At 34.5% G+C, this 17,986-nt stretch overlaps 1 protein-coding gene across 1 annotated transcript in view; it reads left to right on the top strand.

Moving 5' to 3' along the window:
- The first annotated feature begins 6,698 nt into the window (after positions 1-6,698).
- Positions 6,699-17,986, top strand: part of panx2 (pannexin 2) — a 29,152-nt gene continuing 17,864 nt past the window's right edge. The window contains exon 1 of the mRNA XM_041794738.1: positions 6,699-6,806. The gene's annotated coding sequence lies outside the window, so the exon portion shown is untranslated. The remainder of the gene's footprint in view (positions 6,807-17,986) is intronic.

Below are 17,986 nucleotides of genomic sequence, written 5' to 3'. Positions count from 1 at the left end.
AAAGGGTTCAAATTCTGGTAATGATTGAATGTTTGGTAGTTTTGAACAACTCTGAAGTTGTTAGAGAGATTTATGAAAAAAAGTAGAAAAAAAAATATTGATGTCTGCTGATTTAATGGCAGTTTTTTTGTAAATGTACATTTTTGCCTCGAAGGTGTCCAGAGGGTGCCCTAATGTTAAAGCTGGCACTACGTAAAAAATACAAATGCAATCAAATCAGTTTTGTTGCTAATCTTTGACCCATCCAAGACTCTTATCACCCCCAAAGCCCCGTCTTTATACTATTAATTTTATGGAAAATAATTCACTTTTTGTGTTTTTTGTAGTAAAAAATAAAATATTTCAAATAATCAAACTGGCATGTGAAGGGTTAAAATCTTGAAAATTATTGAATGTTTGGTAGTTTTGAGCAGTTCTGAAGTTGTTGAAGAGATTTATGAAAAAAAGTAGAAAAAAATATTGATGTATGCTGATTTAATGGCAGTTTTTTGTACGTGTACATTTTTGCCTCGAAGGTGTCCAGAGGGTAGAAAATTCATTGAGAGTCTGAATGACATTTAAGAGTAAAACATGATGGATTTCAAAAATTTAACTAGAAAGAAATGTTCCTGTAAAAATTCATGCCACAAGCTGTAAAACTGACAAAATGATCACAAATTAAAAAAAAAAAAAAAAAGTTGATTAAAATGGACAAAAATGCCCGAGGAGGGCACAAGGGTTAAATCAGGTTTTATTTTGAAAGTTTTAGCATGTATTTCCACCAGGAGAGGTGATGCCTCACAGCGGTCTGCAGGTCTGAGAGCTGAGGTCTGCAGCCAGACTGTGATGGACTAAACTCAGACCCCACCGTGCATGGTGAACATTCTGACAGCCAGTCTCCTCTCCGCTGCATGGAGTGCCATTCCCATCCTGACGGGGGCGGAGCCAGTGGCCTCTGAAATCTGATTGGCTATTTCCCTTGTTATTTAAATCCTGTCACTAAGCTCACTCAGCTAAACCGGACTGGATTTACTGGCAACAATATCCGACAGGTCGGGTCTGTGAAGGCGGTCCTACATGTGGGCCCTCAGTGGGAAACGATTGAAGTGCTGTGATCAGGTTTAGACTAAACCGCACTCACTGTTACATGACTAAAATGGTTTTAATGTTTGCATTGATTAAAACTGGATTAAAAAGGGTCAGAATGACTCGAATGTGTCTGAAACTGATTAACATTTTATCACCAGGATTAAAACTAAGAATAATATTTAAAACAGCAGTCAAACTTAACTCTTAGAGCACACACTGCTGAACTAACAGCTCTTTAAACCACATCATAGCCACTTTTCTAACGTGGCATTTCTGAAATTAAAATGAAAAGCTCTGATTTTCTGAACTTGAAGAGCTTCCTGAAGACAGAACGAGTCTGGGCTGCTCAGTTTACACAGACTCACCGGTGTAGTCCTCCACATGAGGCTTGTACCGACAGGCTGCAGGTTTTTCTGTCACTGCTGCATCACATCTCTGACATGAACATCAGAGAGAGAGAGAGAGAGAGAGAGAGAGAGAGGTGCAGCTTCTCTAACCAGCAGAAACCGGCTCCAGGAGACCTGAGGCTCATGCCTCCTCCTCTTCTTCACATCACCGCGTGGCTAGAGAAGACCAGAGCATCACAGACTACTGGAGGCTGCAAACACTCATCATCTGCAGTAAAACAGGTCATCAGTGACAGAGAGGAGGGTTAAAAACTAAACATGATGAACAACAGCTCTACTACTGCAATACCGCTACACTACTACTACACTACTACTACACTGCTGCTACACTACTACTACACTACTGCTACACTACTGCTACACTACTACTTCACTACTACTACACTGCTGCTACACTACTACTACACTACTACTACACTACTACTACACTGCTGCTACACTACTGCTACACTACTGCTACACTACTGCTACACTACTACTACACTACTACTACACTACTACTACACTACTGCTACACTACTGCTACACTACTACTACACTACTACTACACTACTGCTACACTACTACTACACTACTACTACACTACTGCTACACTACTGCTACACTACTGCTACACTACTACTACACTACTGCTACACTACTGCTACACTACTACTACACTGCTGCTACACTACTGCTGCACTACTGCTACACTACTGCTACACTACTGCTACACAACTACTACACTACTACTACACTACTGCTACACTACTGCTGCACTACTACTACACAACTACTACACTACTACTACACTACTGCTACACTACTGCTACACCACTACTACACAACTACTACACTACTACTACACTATTGCTACACTACTACTACACTGCTGCTACACTACTGCTGCACTACTACTACACTACTACTACACTACTGCTACACTACTACTACACTACTACTACACTACTGCTACACTACTACTACACTACTGCTACACTACTGCTACACTACTGCTTCACTACTGCTACACCACTACTACACCACTGCTACACTACTGCTACACAACTGCTACACCACTACTACACCACTGCTGCACTACTGCTACACTACTGCTACACTACTACTACACCACTGCTTCACTACTGCTACACCACTACTACACCACTGCTACACTACTACTACACTACTGCTACACTACTGCTACACCACTACTACACTACTACTACACTACTGCTACACTACTACTACACTGCTGCTACACTACTGCTGCACTACTACTACACTACTGCTACACTACTGCTACACTACTGCTACACTACTGCTACACCACTACTACACCACTGCTACACTACTGCTACACTACTGCTACACCACTGCTACACAACTACTACACTACTACTACACCACTGCTACACTACTGCTGCACTACTACTACACAACTACTACACTACTACTACACTACTGCTACACTACTGCTACACCACTACTACACAACTACTACACTACTACTACACTATTGCTACACTACAACTACACTGCTGCTACACTACTGCTGCACTACTACTACACTACTACTACACTACTGCTACACTACTGCTACACTACTGCTACACCACTGCTACACTACTGCTACACAACTGCTACACCACTACTACACCACTGCTGCACTACTGCTACACTACTGCTACACTACTACTACACTACTGCTTCACTACTGCTACACCACTACTACACCACTGCTACACTACTACTACACTACTGCTACACTACTGCTACACTACTGCTACACTGCTGCTACACTACTACTACACTACTGCTTCACTACTGCTACACCACTACTACACCACTGCTACACTACTGCTACACTACTGCTACACCACTACTACACCACTGCTGCACTACTGCTACACTACTACTACACTACTGCTACATTACTACTACACTACTGCTACACTACTGCTACATTACTGCTACACTACTGCTACACTACTACTACACTACTGCTACACAACTGCTACACTACTACTACACTTCTACTACATTACTGCTTCACTACTGCAACACTACTACTACACTACTACTACACTACTGCTGCACTACTGCTGCACTACTGCTACACTACTGCTACACAACTACTACACTACTACTTCACTACTGCTACACTACTGCTGCACTACTACTACACAACTACTACACTACTACTACACTACTGCTACACTACTGCTACACCACTACTACACAACTACTACACTACTACTACACTACTGCTACACTACTACTACACTGCTGCTTCACTACTGCTGCACTACTACTACACTACTGCTACACTACTGCTACACTACTACTACACTACTACTACACTGCTGCTACACTACTGCTGCACTACTGCTACACTACTGCTACACTACTGCTACACAACTACTACACTACTACTACACTACTGCTACACTACTGCTGCACTACTACTACACAACTACTACACTACTACTACACTACTGCTACACTACTGCTACACCACTACTACACAACTACTACACTACTACTACACTATTGCTACACTACTACTACACTGCTGCTACACTACTGCTGCACTACTACTACACTACTACTACACTACTGCTACACTACTACTACACTACTACTACACTACTGCTACACTACTACTACACTACTGCTTCACTACTGCTACACCACTACTACACCACTGCTACACTACTGCTACACAACTGCTACACCACTACTACACCACTGCTGCACTACTGCTACACTACTGCTACACTACTACTACACTACTGCTTCACTACTGCTACACCACTACTACACCACTGCTACACTACTACTACACTACTGCTACACTACTGCTACACCACTACTACACAACTACTACACTACTACTACACTACTGCTACACTACTACTACACTGCTGCTACACTACTGCTGCACTACTACTACACTACTGCTACACTACTGCTACACTACTGCTTCACTACTGCTACACCACTACTACACCACTGCTACACTACTGCTACACAACTGCTACACCACTGCTACACAACTACTACACTACTACTACACTACTGCTACACTACTGCTGCACTACTACTACACAACTACTACACTACTACTACACTACTGCTACACTACTGCTACTCTACTGCTTTACTACTGCTACATCAGTGCTTCACTTCTGCTACTACTTTACCATAATGAAACCTTCTGCTCAACTATTGGTGCCCTTAGCATGGGTAACTAGCACTTCTGTGAAGGCACCATAACTACTGAGAGGTTTTGGACTAACATGCTTCCTGTTTATTTCAGTGAGACAATGCCAAGCCCAATTCTGCACAATTACAATGGCATGGCCTCAATGAAAGAGGGCGGGGCCTGGACTGGCTTAAATGTGAGGTACATCATAAAGCACAACTTAAGACCCTGCACTGTTCAACAACTTAATATGAATATAATGAAAAATGGGAAAGAGTTCTTCTTTAACACTTTGATAGTGAAGAAGAGAAGCAAAGGTGATGTAGCGCAGTGGTGAACACGCTCCTGTCCCGACTTTTTTGTCACGTGTTGAATGCATCAAATTTAGTGTGTGCATATTTTACAAAATGATGATATGTTTCACATTTACCATGAAATATTTCATCTTTCTGCAGTATTTAGTTGAATAAAAGTCTAAACGCATTTGCCAATCACTGAATTTTGTGTTCAAAGTTTTTATAACGTCTCAACTTTTGGTTTAGGGAGCTTTTAAAGGTATCCATGGTAACAGGAGGGACTCCATCATCCACATGGAGCATTATGAAAATCAGTTCAGTGGCTGACATACTTTTATTAAATATATACTGGGATGGAAAATATTATTTTATTCTATTCTATTTTTTTTTTAAATGAATGCATTTTCTCTGTTTCTTTTTTCTATTCCATTTATTCTTTTATTTTACTTTAGTTTTTCTTTTTTCTTGTTCATTTTTGATTGGAAAACTAAAAAAAACATAATAGCACAAGATAAAATAAACTGAAAAAAGTAAAATAAATAAGATATTAAAATAATAGTAAGTCAATAAATAAGAAAATAAATACAATTTTTAAAATAATTATTACAATAATAATGATACCTTATTATTATTATTATTGTTATAATTATTATTATTATTATTATTATTATTGTTATTATTATCATTATTATCATCATTATTATTATTATTATCTTTATCATTTTTAATATTATTTTCATCATTATATTATTATTATTATTATTATTATTATTATTATCATTTTATCAATATTATTATTATCATTATTATTATTATTATTATTATTTTTGTTTATCATTATTATTATTTTTATCATTATAATTATTTTATTATTATTATTATTATTATTATTATTATTATTATTATTATTATTATTAGTATTATTTCTATCATTATAATTATTAGTATTATTTTATCATTATTATTATTATTATTATCATTATTATTATTTTTATCATTATTATTATTATTATTATTATTATTATTATTAGTATTATTTCTATCATTATAATTATTAGTATTATTTTATCATTATTATTATCATTATTATCATTATTATTATTTTTATCATTATTAGTATTATTAGTATTATTAGTATTAGTATTAGTATGTCTCATAGATTAATACCCTGTTACAAGTGTATATTTTTGTATATATTTTCATATTCTGAGAAATGCTTCCTCTGCCTTGGGAAATGATTTTTGCCATCATGAAATATTTTTAGAGTTGACCTTCATGGCCACCGTACAGAGCCGTGGATGATTGACAGGCAGAGTGAACCTATCAGGAAGCCAGAGTGTCAGTGATGAGCTGTTTGGGTGTGGACTGAACCAACAGATGGATCAGACATCTCCAAAGTCCTCCAACTTTGAAAACCAGTCTTGTTCTGTGGTTCTGATGGTCCTGATACTGGATCAGGTACTGGTCCATCACTGCTTCATCCACGCGGCATCTTCAGAGTCTCAGCAGTGACTACAGACCAAAGATGCGTTAGTTTTGGCGCATCTCTGCGTAAACGCCACCTGCGCTCGTGAATTCTTTGAATTCTGCGTCCTTCCGTAAGAGCGCGCGGAGGAGAGAGAGAGAGAGAGAGAGAGAGAGAGGGGTGATGCGATGAGGAGCAGAATCTTAATGTCTTATCTCATCCCTTGTTCCTGAGGATGAGGAGGCAGGGCGGGGAGGAGAGGGGAGGGGGGAGCTGGGGGGGTGAAGGCGGAACAAACCGGTGAGCGCTCGGTTTACATGCTGGAGCTGCTGCCCGCACTGCAGATTATTAACCCTTCGAGCCCCGGAGAGGCAGCAGACATGGTGAGTGGATCTGATTATTCTCTGCATGCTCGTCAGGCTGTCACGGTCACCGTCCCTCCGCGTGGACAGGTAGGTCCCTCCGCGTGGACAGGTAGCGTCTCTGTCCCTCACAGAGACCAGCACAGACTCAGACATGGCTCCTGGTGTTCAGCAGCTGGATTCTCCGGACCTGTCAGGTGCTGGATCGTCTGGTCCTGTCGGTGCAGCTGCAGCTCTCTCTCTGATCCGGATCCTCTCAGTCTCCCGGAGAATCTGAGCAGAGAGGAGCTCAACAGGAGCCTACAGGACAAAATGATCCCCCCATCCCGATCAAATGTCCCTGCTGTGTTCCCGTAGGGACTCACTGACTAGAGTTCAGATGTTCTGTGGTTCCTCTCTGGTCCCTGTTTGTGTTTAAATGTTGTCATCTCAAATCTGGAGTGGTTCTCTGTAGTTCTGGTCCAGGATCAGTCTGCATACTTTCCCACTACTCTGTTAGGGCCGCTCCATTATGATAGACATCAGAGTCCAGGTCATTTTTATCATCACAGAGATCACTATTATTAAAAACAGTTACTCATCCCATTCATCTACCAAACTTAAACTCTCCGACACTTTACCTAGGGATGAGCATTTCCACCAGGCTCAGGACTCAGCTATGATTAGAGCCCTGCAGCTACACGGGTCCTAAGATTCAGTCCGATTCATATCTGGTTATCCTGACAGGGTTTGGTTCCATATCACGGTACATCCTAAATCACTGTTTATCTCAGCTGTAAATATCAGTCTATATCAGCTGTTAATATCAGTCTGTATCAGCTGTAAATATCAGTCTATATCAGCTGTAAATATCAGTCTATATTGGCTGTAAACATCAGTCTATATCAGCTGTTAATATCAGTCTATATCAGCTGTAAACATCAGTCTATATCAGCTGTTAATATCAGTCTATATCAGCTGTAAATATCAGTCTATATCAGCTGTAAATATCAGTCTATATTGGCTGTAAATATCAGTCTATATCAGCTGTAAATATCAGTCTATATCAGCTGTAAACATCAGTCTATATCAGCTGTTAATATCAGTCTATATTGGCTGTAAATATCAGTCTATATCAGCTGTAAATATCAGTCTACATCAGCTGTAAATATCAGTCTATATCAGCTGTAAATATCAGTCTATATCAACTGTAAATATCAGTCTACATCAGCTGTAAATATCAGTCTATATCAGCTGTAAATATCGGTCTATATCAGCTGTAAATATCGGTCTATATCAGCTGTAAATATCAGTCTACATCAGCTGTAAATATCAGTCATTATCAGCTGTAAATATCAGTCTACATCAGCTGTAAATATCAGTCTATATCAGCTGTAAATATCAGTCTATATCGGCTGTAAATATCAGTCTACATCAGCTGTAAATATCAGTCTATATCAGCTGTAAATATCAGTCTATATCAGCTGTAAATATCAGTCTATATCAGCTGTAAATATCAGTCTATATCAGCTGTAAACATCAGTCTATATCAGCTGTTAATATCAGTCTGTATCAGCTGTAAATATCAGTCTATATCAGCTGTAAATATCAGTCTATATCAGCTGTAAATATCAGTCTATATCAGCTGTAAATATCAGTCTACATCAGCTGTAAATATCAGTCTATATCAGCTGTAAATATCAGTCTACATCAGCTGTAAATATCAGTCTATATCAGCTATAAATATCAGTCTATATCAGCAGTAAATATCAGTCTACATCAGCTGTAAATATCAGTCTATATCAGCTGTAAATATCAGTCTATATCAGTTGTAAATATCAGTCTATATCAGCTGTAAATATCAGTCTATATCAGTTTTAAATATCAGTCTACATCAGCTGTAAATATCAGTCTATATCAGCTGTAAATATCAGTCTATATCAGCTGTAAATATCAGTCTATATCAGCTGTAAATATCAGTCTACATCAGCTGTAAATATCAGTCTATATCAGCTGTAAATATCAGTCTATATCAGCTGTAAATATCAGCCTATATAAGCTGTAAATATCAGTCTATATCAGCTGTAAATATCGGTCTATATCGGCTGTAAATATCAGTCTACATCAGCTGTAAATATCAGTCTATATCAGCTGTAAATATCAGTCTACATCAGCTGTAAATATCAGTCTATATCAGCTGTAAATATCAGTCTATATCAGCTGTAAAAATATCAGTCTATATCAGCTGTAAATATCAGTCTACATCAGCTGTAAATATCAGTCTGTATCAGCTGTAAATATCAGTCTACATCAGCTGTAAATATCAGTCTATATCAGCTGTAAATATCAGTCTACATCAGCTGTAAATATCAGTCCATATCAGCTGTAAATATCAGTCTACATCAGCTGTAAATATCAGTCTATATCAGCTGTAAATATCAGTCTATATAAGTTTTAAATATTAGTCTATATCAGCTGTAAATATCAGCCTATATAAGCTGTAAATATCAGTCTACATCAGCTGTAAATATCAGTCTATATCAGCTGTAAATATCAGTCTATATTGGCTGCAAATATCAGTCTATATCAGCTGTAAATATCAGTCTATATAAGCTGTAAATATCAGCCTATATAAGCTGTAAATATCAGTCTACATCAGCTGTAAATATCAGTCTATATCAGCTGTAAATATCAGTCTATATCAGCTGTAAATATCAGTCTACATCAGTTGTAAATATCAGTCTATATCAGTTGTAAATATCAGTCTATATCAGTTGTAAATATCAGTCTATATCAGCTGTAAATATCAGTCTATATCAGTTGTAAATATCAGTCTATATCAGTTGTAAATATCAGTCTATATCAGTTGTAAATATCAGTCTATATCAGCTGTAAATATCAGTCTACATCAGTTGTAAATATCAGTCTATATCAGCTGTAAATATCAGTCTATATCAGCTGTAAATATCAGCCTATATAAGCTGTAAATATCAGTCTACATCAGCTGTAAATATCAGTCTACATCAGCTGTAAATATCAGTCTACATCAGCTGTAAATATCAGTCTATATCAGCTGTAAATATCAGTCTATATCAGTTGTAAATATCAGTCTATATCAGCTGTAAATATCAGTCTATATCAGTTGTAAATATCAGTCTATATCAGCTGTAAATGTCAGTCTATATCAGTTGTAAATATCAGTCTATATCAGCTGTAAATATCAGTCTACATCAGCTGTAAATATCAGTCTATATCAGCTGTAAATATCAGCCTATATAAGCTGTAAATATCAGTCTATATCAGCTGTAAATATCAGTCTACATCAGCTGTAAATATCAGTCTACATCAGTTGTAAATATCAGTTGTAAATATCAGTCTATATCAGTTGTAAATATCAGTCTATATCAGCTGTAAATATCAGTCTATATCAGTTGTAAATATCAGTCTATATCAGTTGTAAATATCAGTCTATATCAGCTGTAAATATCAGTCTACATCAGCTGTAAATATCAGTCTATATCAGCTGTAAATATCAGCCTATATAAGCTGTAAATATCAGTCTATATCAGCTGTAAATATCAGTCTATATCAGCTGTAAATATCAGTCTATATCGGCTGTAAATATCAGTCTACATCAGCAGTAAATATCAGTCTATATCAGCTGTAAATATCAGTCTATATAAGCTGTAAATATCAGTCTACATCAGCTGTAAATATCAGTCTATATCAGCTGTAAATATCAGTCTATATCAGCTGTAAATATCAGTCTATATCAGCTGTAAATATCAGTCTATATCAGCTGTAAATATCAGTCTATATCAGCTGTAAATATCAGTCTACATCAGCTGTAAATATCAGTCTATATCGGCTGTAAATATCAGTCTACATCAGCAGTAAATATCAGTCTATATCAGCTGTAAATATCAGTCTATATAAGCTGTAAATATCAGTCTATATCAGCAGTAAATATCAGTCTATATCAGCTGTAAATATCAGTCTATATCAGCTGTAAATATCAGCCTATATAAGCTGTAAATATCAGTCTACATCAGCTGTAAATATCAGTCTATATCAGCTGTAAATATCAGTCTATATCAGCTGTAAAAATATCAGTCTATATCAGCTGTAAATATCAGTCTATATCAGCTGTAAATATCAGTCTATATCAGCTTTAAATATCAGTCTATATTGGCTGTAAATATCAGTCTATATCAGCTGTAAATATCAGTCTATATCAGCTGTAAATATCAGCCTATATAAGCTGTAAATATCAGTCTACATCAGCTGTAAATATCAGTCTATATCAGCTGTAAATATCAGTCTATATAAGCTGTAAATATCAGTCTACATCAGCAGTAAATATCAGTCTATATCAGCTGTAAATATCAGTCTATATCAGCTGTAAATATCAGTCTATATCAGCTGTAAATATCAGTCTATATCAGCTGTAAATATCAGTCTATATCAGCTGTAAATATCAGTCTACATCAGCTGTAAATATCAGTCTATATCGGCTGTAAATATCAGTCTACATCAGCAGTAAATATCAGTCTATATCAGCTGTAAATATCAGTCTATATAAGCTGTAAATATCAGTCTATATCAGCAGTAAATATCAGTCTATATCAGCTGTAAATATCAGTCTATATCAGCTGTAAATATCAGCCTATATAAGCTGTAAATATCAGTCTACATCAGCTGTAAATATCAGTCTATATCAGCTGTAAATATCAGTCTATATCAGCTGTAAAAATATCAGTCTATATCAGCTGTAAATATCAGTCTATATCAGCTGTAAATATCAGTCTATATCAGCTTTAAATATCAGTCTATATTGGCTGTAAATATCAGTCTATATCAGCTGTAAATATCAGTCTATATCAGCTGTAAATATCAGCCTATATAAGCTGTAAATATCAGTCTATATCAGCTGTAAATATCAGTCTACATCAGCTGTAAATATCAGTCTATATCGGCTGTAAATATCAGTCTACATCAGCAGTAAATATCAGTCTATATCAGCTGTAAATATCAGTCTATATAAGCTGTAAATATCAGTCTATATCAGCAGTAAATATCAGTCTATATCAGCTGTAAATATCAGTCTATATCAGCTGTAAATATCAGCCTATATAAGCTGTAAATATCAGTCTACATCAGCTGTAAATATCAGTCTATATTGGCTGTAAATATCAGTCTATATCAGCTGTAAAAATATCAGTCTATATCAGCTGTAAATATCAGTCTATATCAGCTGTAAATATCAGTCTATATCAGCTTTAAATATCAGTCTATATTGGCTGTAAATATCAGTCTATATCAGCTGTAAATATCAGTCTATATTGGCTGTAAATATCAGTCTATATCAGCTGTAAATATCAGTCTATATCAGCTTTAAATATCAGTCTATATCAGCTGTAAATATCAGCCTATATAAGCTGTAAATATCAGTCTACATCAGCTGTAAATATCAGTCTATATCAGCTGTAAATATCAGTCTATATTGGCTGTAAATATCAGTCTATATCAGCTGTAAATATCAGTCTATATAAGCTGTAAATATCAGCCTATATAAGCTGTAAATATCAGTCTACATCAGCAGTAAATATCAGTCTATATCAGCTGTAAATATCAGTCTATATCAGCTGTAAATATCAGTCTATATCAGCTGTAAATATCAGTCTATATCAGCTGTAAATATCAGTCTACATCAGCTGTAAATATCAGTCTATATCAGTTGTAAATATCAGTCTATATCAGTTGTAAATATCAGTCTATATCAGCTGTAAATATCAGTCTATATCAGTTGTAAATATCAGTCTATATCAGCTGTAAATATCAGTCTATATCAGTTGTAAATATCAGTCTATATCAGCTGTAAATATCAGTCTATATCAGTTGTAAATATCAGTCTATATCAGCTGTAAATATCAGTCTATATCAGCTGTAAATATCAGTCTATATCAGTTGTAAATATCAGTCTATATCAGCTGTAAACATCAGTCTATATCAGTTGTAAATATCAGTCTATATCAGTTGTAAATATCAGTCTATATCAGTTGTAAATATCAGTCTACATCAGCTGTAAATATCAGTCTATATCAGCTGTAAATATCAGTCTATATCAGCTGTAAATATCAGTCTATATCAGCTGTAAATATCAGTCTACATCAGCTGTAAATATCAGTCTATATCAGCTGTAAATATCAGTCTATATCAGCTGTAAATATCAGCCTATATAAGCTGTAAATATCAGTCTATATCAGCTGTAAATATCGGTCTATATCGGCTGTAAATATCAGTCTACATCAGCTGTAAATATCAGTCTATATCAGCTGTAAATATCAGTCTACATCAGCTGTAAATATCAGTCTATATCAGCTGTAAATATCAGTCTATATCAGCTGTAAATATCAGTCTATATCAGCTGTAAATATCAGTCTACATCAGCTGTAAATATCAGTCTGTATCAGCTGTAAATATCAGTCTACATCAGCTGTAAATATCAGTCTATATCAGCTGTAAATATCAGTCTACATCAGCTGTAAATATCAGTCCATATCAGCTGTAAATATCAGTCTACATCAGCTGTAAATATCAGTCTATATCAGCTGTAAATATCAGTCTATATAAGTTTTAAATATTAGTCTATATCAGCTGTAAATATCAGCCTATATAAGCTGTAAATATCAGTCTACATCAGCTGTAAATATCAGTCTATATCAGCTGTAAATATCAGTCTATATTGGCTGTAAATATCAGTCTATATCAGCTGTAAATATCAGTCTATATAAGCTGTAAATATCAGCCTATATAAGCTGTAAATATCAGTCTACATCAGCTGTAAATATCAGTCTATATCAGCTGTAAATATCAGTCTATATCAGCTGTAAATATCAGTCTACATCAGTTGTAAATATCAGTCTATATCAGTTGTAAATATCAGTCTATATCAGTTGTAAATATCAGTCTATATCAGCTGTAAATATCAGTCTATATCAGTTGTAAATATCAGTCTATATCAGTTGTAAATATCAGTCTATATCAGTTGTAAATATCAGTCTATATCAGCTGTAAATATCAGTCTACATCAGTTGTAAATATCAGTCTATATCAGCTGTAAATATCAGTCTATATCAGCTGTAAATATCAGTCTATATCAGCTGTAAATATCAGTCTACATCAGCTGTAAATATCAGTCTACATCAGCTGTAAATATCAGTCTATATCAGCTGTAAATATCAGTCTATATCAGTTGTAAATATCAGTCTATATCAGCTGTAAATATCAGTCTATATCAGTCGTAAATATCAGTCTATATCAGCTGTAAATGTAGTCTATATCAGTTGTAAATATCAGTCTATATCAGCTGTAAATATCAGTCTACATCAGCTGTAAATATCAGTCTATATCAGCTGTAAATATCAGCCTATAAGCTGTAAATATCAGTCTATATCAGCTGTAAATATCAGTCTACATCAGCTGTAAATATCAGTCTACATCAGTTGTAAATATCTTGTAAATATCAGTCTATATCAGTTGTAAATATCAGTCTATATCAGCTGTAAATATCAGTCTATATCAGTTGTAAATATCAGTCTATATCAGTTGTAAATATCAGTCTATATCAGCTGTAAATATCAGTCTACATCAGCTGTAAATATCAGTCTATATCAGCTGTAAATATCAGCCTATATAAGCTGTAAATATCAGTCTATATCAGCTGTAAATATCAGTCTACATCAGCTGTAAATATCAGTCTATATCGGCTGTAAATATCAGTCTACATCAGCAGTAAATATCAGTCTATATCAGCTGTAAATATCAGTCTATATAAGCTGTAAATATCAGTCTACATCAGCAGTAAATATCAGTCTATATCAGCTGTAAATATCAGTCTATATCAGCTGTAAATATCAGTCTATATCAGCTGTAAATATCAGTCTATATCAGCTGTAAATATCAGTCTATATCAGCTGTAAATATCAGTCTACATCAGCTATAAATATCAGTCTATATCGGCTGTAAATATCAGTCTACATCAGCAGTAAATATCAGTCTATATCAGCAGTAAATATCAGTCTATATAAGCTGTAAATATCAGTCTATATCAGCAGTAAATATCAGTCTATATCAGCTGTAAATATCAGTCTATATCAGCTGTAAATATCAGCCTATATAAGCTGTAAATATCAGTCTACATCAGCTGTAAACATCAGTCTATATCAGCTGTAAATATCAGTCTATATCAGCTGTAAATATCAGTCTATATCAGCTGTAAATATCAGTCTATATCAGCTGTAAATATCAGTCTATATCAGCTTTAAATATCAGTCTATATTGGCTGTAAATATCAGTCTATATCAGCTGTAAATATCAGTCTATATCAGCTGTAAATATCAGCCTATATAAGCTGTAAATATCAGTCTACATCAGCTGTAAATATCAGTCTATATCAGCTGTAAATATCAGTCTATATTGGCTGTAAATATCAGTCTATATCAGCTGTAAATATCAGTCTATATAAGCTGTAAATATCAGCCTATATAAGCTGTAAATATCAGTCTACATCAGCAGTAAATATCAGTCTATATCAGCTGTAAATATCAGTCTATATCAGCTGTAAATATCAGTCTATATCAGCTGTAAATATCAGTCTATATCAGCTGTAAATATCAGTCTACATCAGCTGTAAATATCAGTCTATATCAGTTGTAAATATCAGTCTATATCAGTTGTAAATATCAGTCTATATCAGCTGTAAATATCAGTCTATATCAGTTGTAAATATCCGTCTATATCAGCTGTAAATATCAGTCTATATCAGTTGTAAATATCAGTCTATATCAGCTGTAAATATCAGTCTATATCAGTTGTAAATATCAGTCTATATCAGCTGTAAATATCAGTCTATATCAGTTGTAAATATCAGTCTATATCAGTTGTAAATATCAGTCTATATCAGCTGTAAATATCAGTCTATATCAGTTGTAAATATCAGTCTATATCAGCTGTAAATATCAGTCTATATCAGCTGTAAATATCAGTCTATATCAGCTGTAAATATCAGTCTACATCAGCTGTAAATATCAGTCTATATCGGCTGTAAATATCAGTCTACATCAGCAGTAAATATCAGTCTATATCAGCTGTAAATATCAGTCTATATAAGCTGTAAATATCAGTCTATATCAGCAGTAAATATCAGTCTATATCAGCTGTAAATATCAGTCTATATCAGCTGTAAATATCAGCCTATATAAGCTGTAAATATCAGTCTACATCAGCTGTAAATATCAGTCTATATCAGCTGTAAATATCAGTCTATATCAGCTGTAAAAATATCAGTCTATATCAGCTGTAAATATCAGTCTATATCAGCTGTAAATATCAGTCTATATCAGCTTTAAATATCAGTCTATATTGGCTGTAAATATCAGTCTATATCAGCTGTAAATATCAGTCTATATTGGCTGTAAATATCAGTCTATATCAGCTGTAAATATCAGTCTATATCAGCTTTAAATATCAGTCTATATCAGCTGTAAATATCAGCCTATATAAGCTGTAAATATCAGTCTACATCAGCTGTAAATATCAGTCTACATCAGCAGTAAATATCAGTCTATATCAGCTGTAAATATCAGTCTATATAAGCTGTAAATATCAGTCTATATCAGCAGTAAATATCAGTCTATATCAGCTGTAAATATCAGTCTATATCAGCTGTAAATATCAGCCTATATAAGCTGTAAATATCAGTCTACATCAGCTGTAAATATCAGTCTATATCAGCTGTAAATATCAGTCTATATCAGCTGTAAAAATATCAGTCTATATCAGCTGTAAATATCAGTCTATATCAGCTGTAAATATCAGTCTATATCAGCTTTAAATATCAGTCTATATTGGCTGTAAATATCAGTCTATATCAGCTGTAAATATCAGTCTATATTGGCTGTAAATATCAGTCTATATCAGCTGTAAATATCAGTCTATATCAGCTTTAAATATCAGTCTATATCAGCTGTAAATATCAGCCTATATATGCTGTAAATATCAGTCTACATCAGCTGTAAATATCAGTCTATATCAGCTGTAAATATCAGTCTATATTGGCTGTAAATATCAGTCTATATCAGCTGTAAATATCAGTCTATATAAGCTGTAAATATCAGCCTATATAAGCTGTAAATATCAGTCTACATCAGCAGTAAATATCAGTCTATATCAGCTGTAAATATCAGTCTATATCAGCTGTAAATATCAGTCTATATCAGCTGTAAATATCAGTCTATATCAGCTGTAAATATCAGTCTACATCAGCTGTAAATATCAGTCTATATCAGCTGTAAATATCAGTCTATATCAGTTGTAAATATCAGTCTATATCAGCTGTAAATATCAGTCTATATCAGTTGTAAATATCAGTCTATATCAGCTGTAAATATCAGTCTATATCAGTTGTAAATATCAGTCTATATCAGCTGTAAATATCAGTCTATATCAGCTGTAAATATCAGTCTATATCAGCTGTAAATATCAGTCTATATCAGTTGTAAATATCAGTCTATATCAGTTGTAAATATCAGTCTATATCAGCTGTAAATATCAGTCTATATCAGTTGTAAATATCAGTCTATATCAGCTGTAAATATCAGTCTATATCAGTTGTAAATATCAGTCTATATCAGTTGTAAATATCAGTCTTTATCAACTGTAAATATCAGTCTATATCAGCTGTAAATATCAGTCTATATCAGTTGTAAATACCAGTCTATATCATTAGTAAATATCAATCTATATCAACTGTAAATATCAGTCTATATCAGCTGTAAATATCAGTGTTTATCAGCTGTAAATATCAGTCTATATTGGCTGTAAATATCAGTGTACATCAGCTGTAAATATCAGTCTATATCAGATCTAAATATCACTCATTATCAGATGTAAATATCAGTCTATATCAGTGGGTTTAAAGTATATTGAAAGGACATATTTTAACCATTACTTTAATAGTGTGCCGTTTCAGACTTAGTTTTATTTTCAAAATATCTTTGACCGCATTTCTACGGTGGCCCTACAGGTCAACTGTAAAATTATTTAGTGTTTTAGTTATTATTTCAATAGTTTTTAATGAAATACAAATGCCAACAAGAATATTTGTGTTTATTGACATGACATAATTTCATTTTCGTTGATCTTCAGGGCCTCAGTGAGTG

The sequence above is a fragment of the Cheilinus undulatus genome, linkage group 9 (genome assembly GCF_018320785.1).
Source record: "Cheilinus undulatus linkage group 9, ASM1832078v1, whole genome shotgun sequence".
NCBI lineage: Eukaryota > Metazoa > Chordata > Actinopteri > Labriformes > Labridae > Cheilinus > Cheilinus undulatus.
Note: the sequence above shows the minus strand (reverse complement) of the source record. Positions and strands in the feature narration are given on the sequence as shown.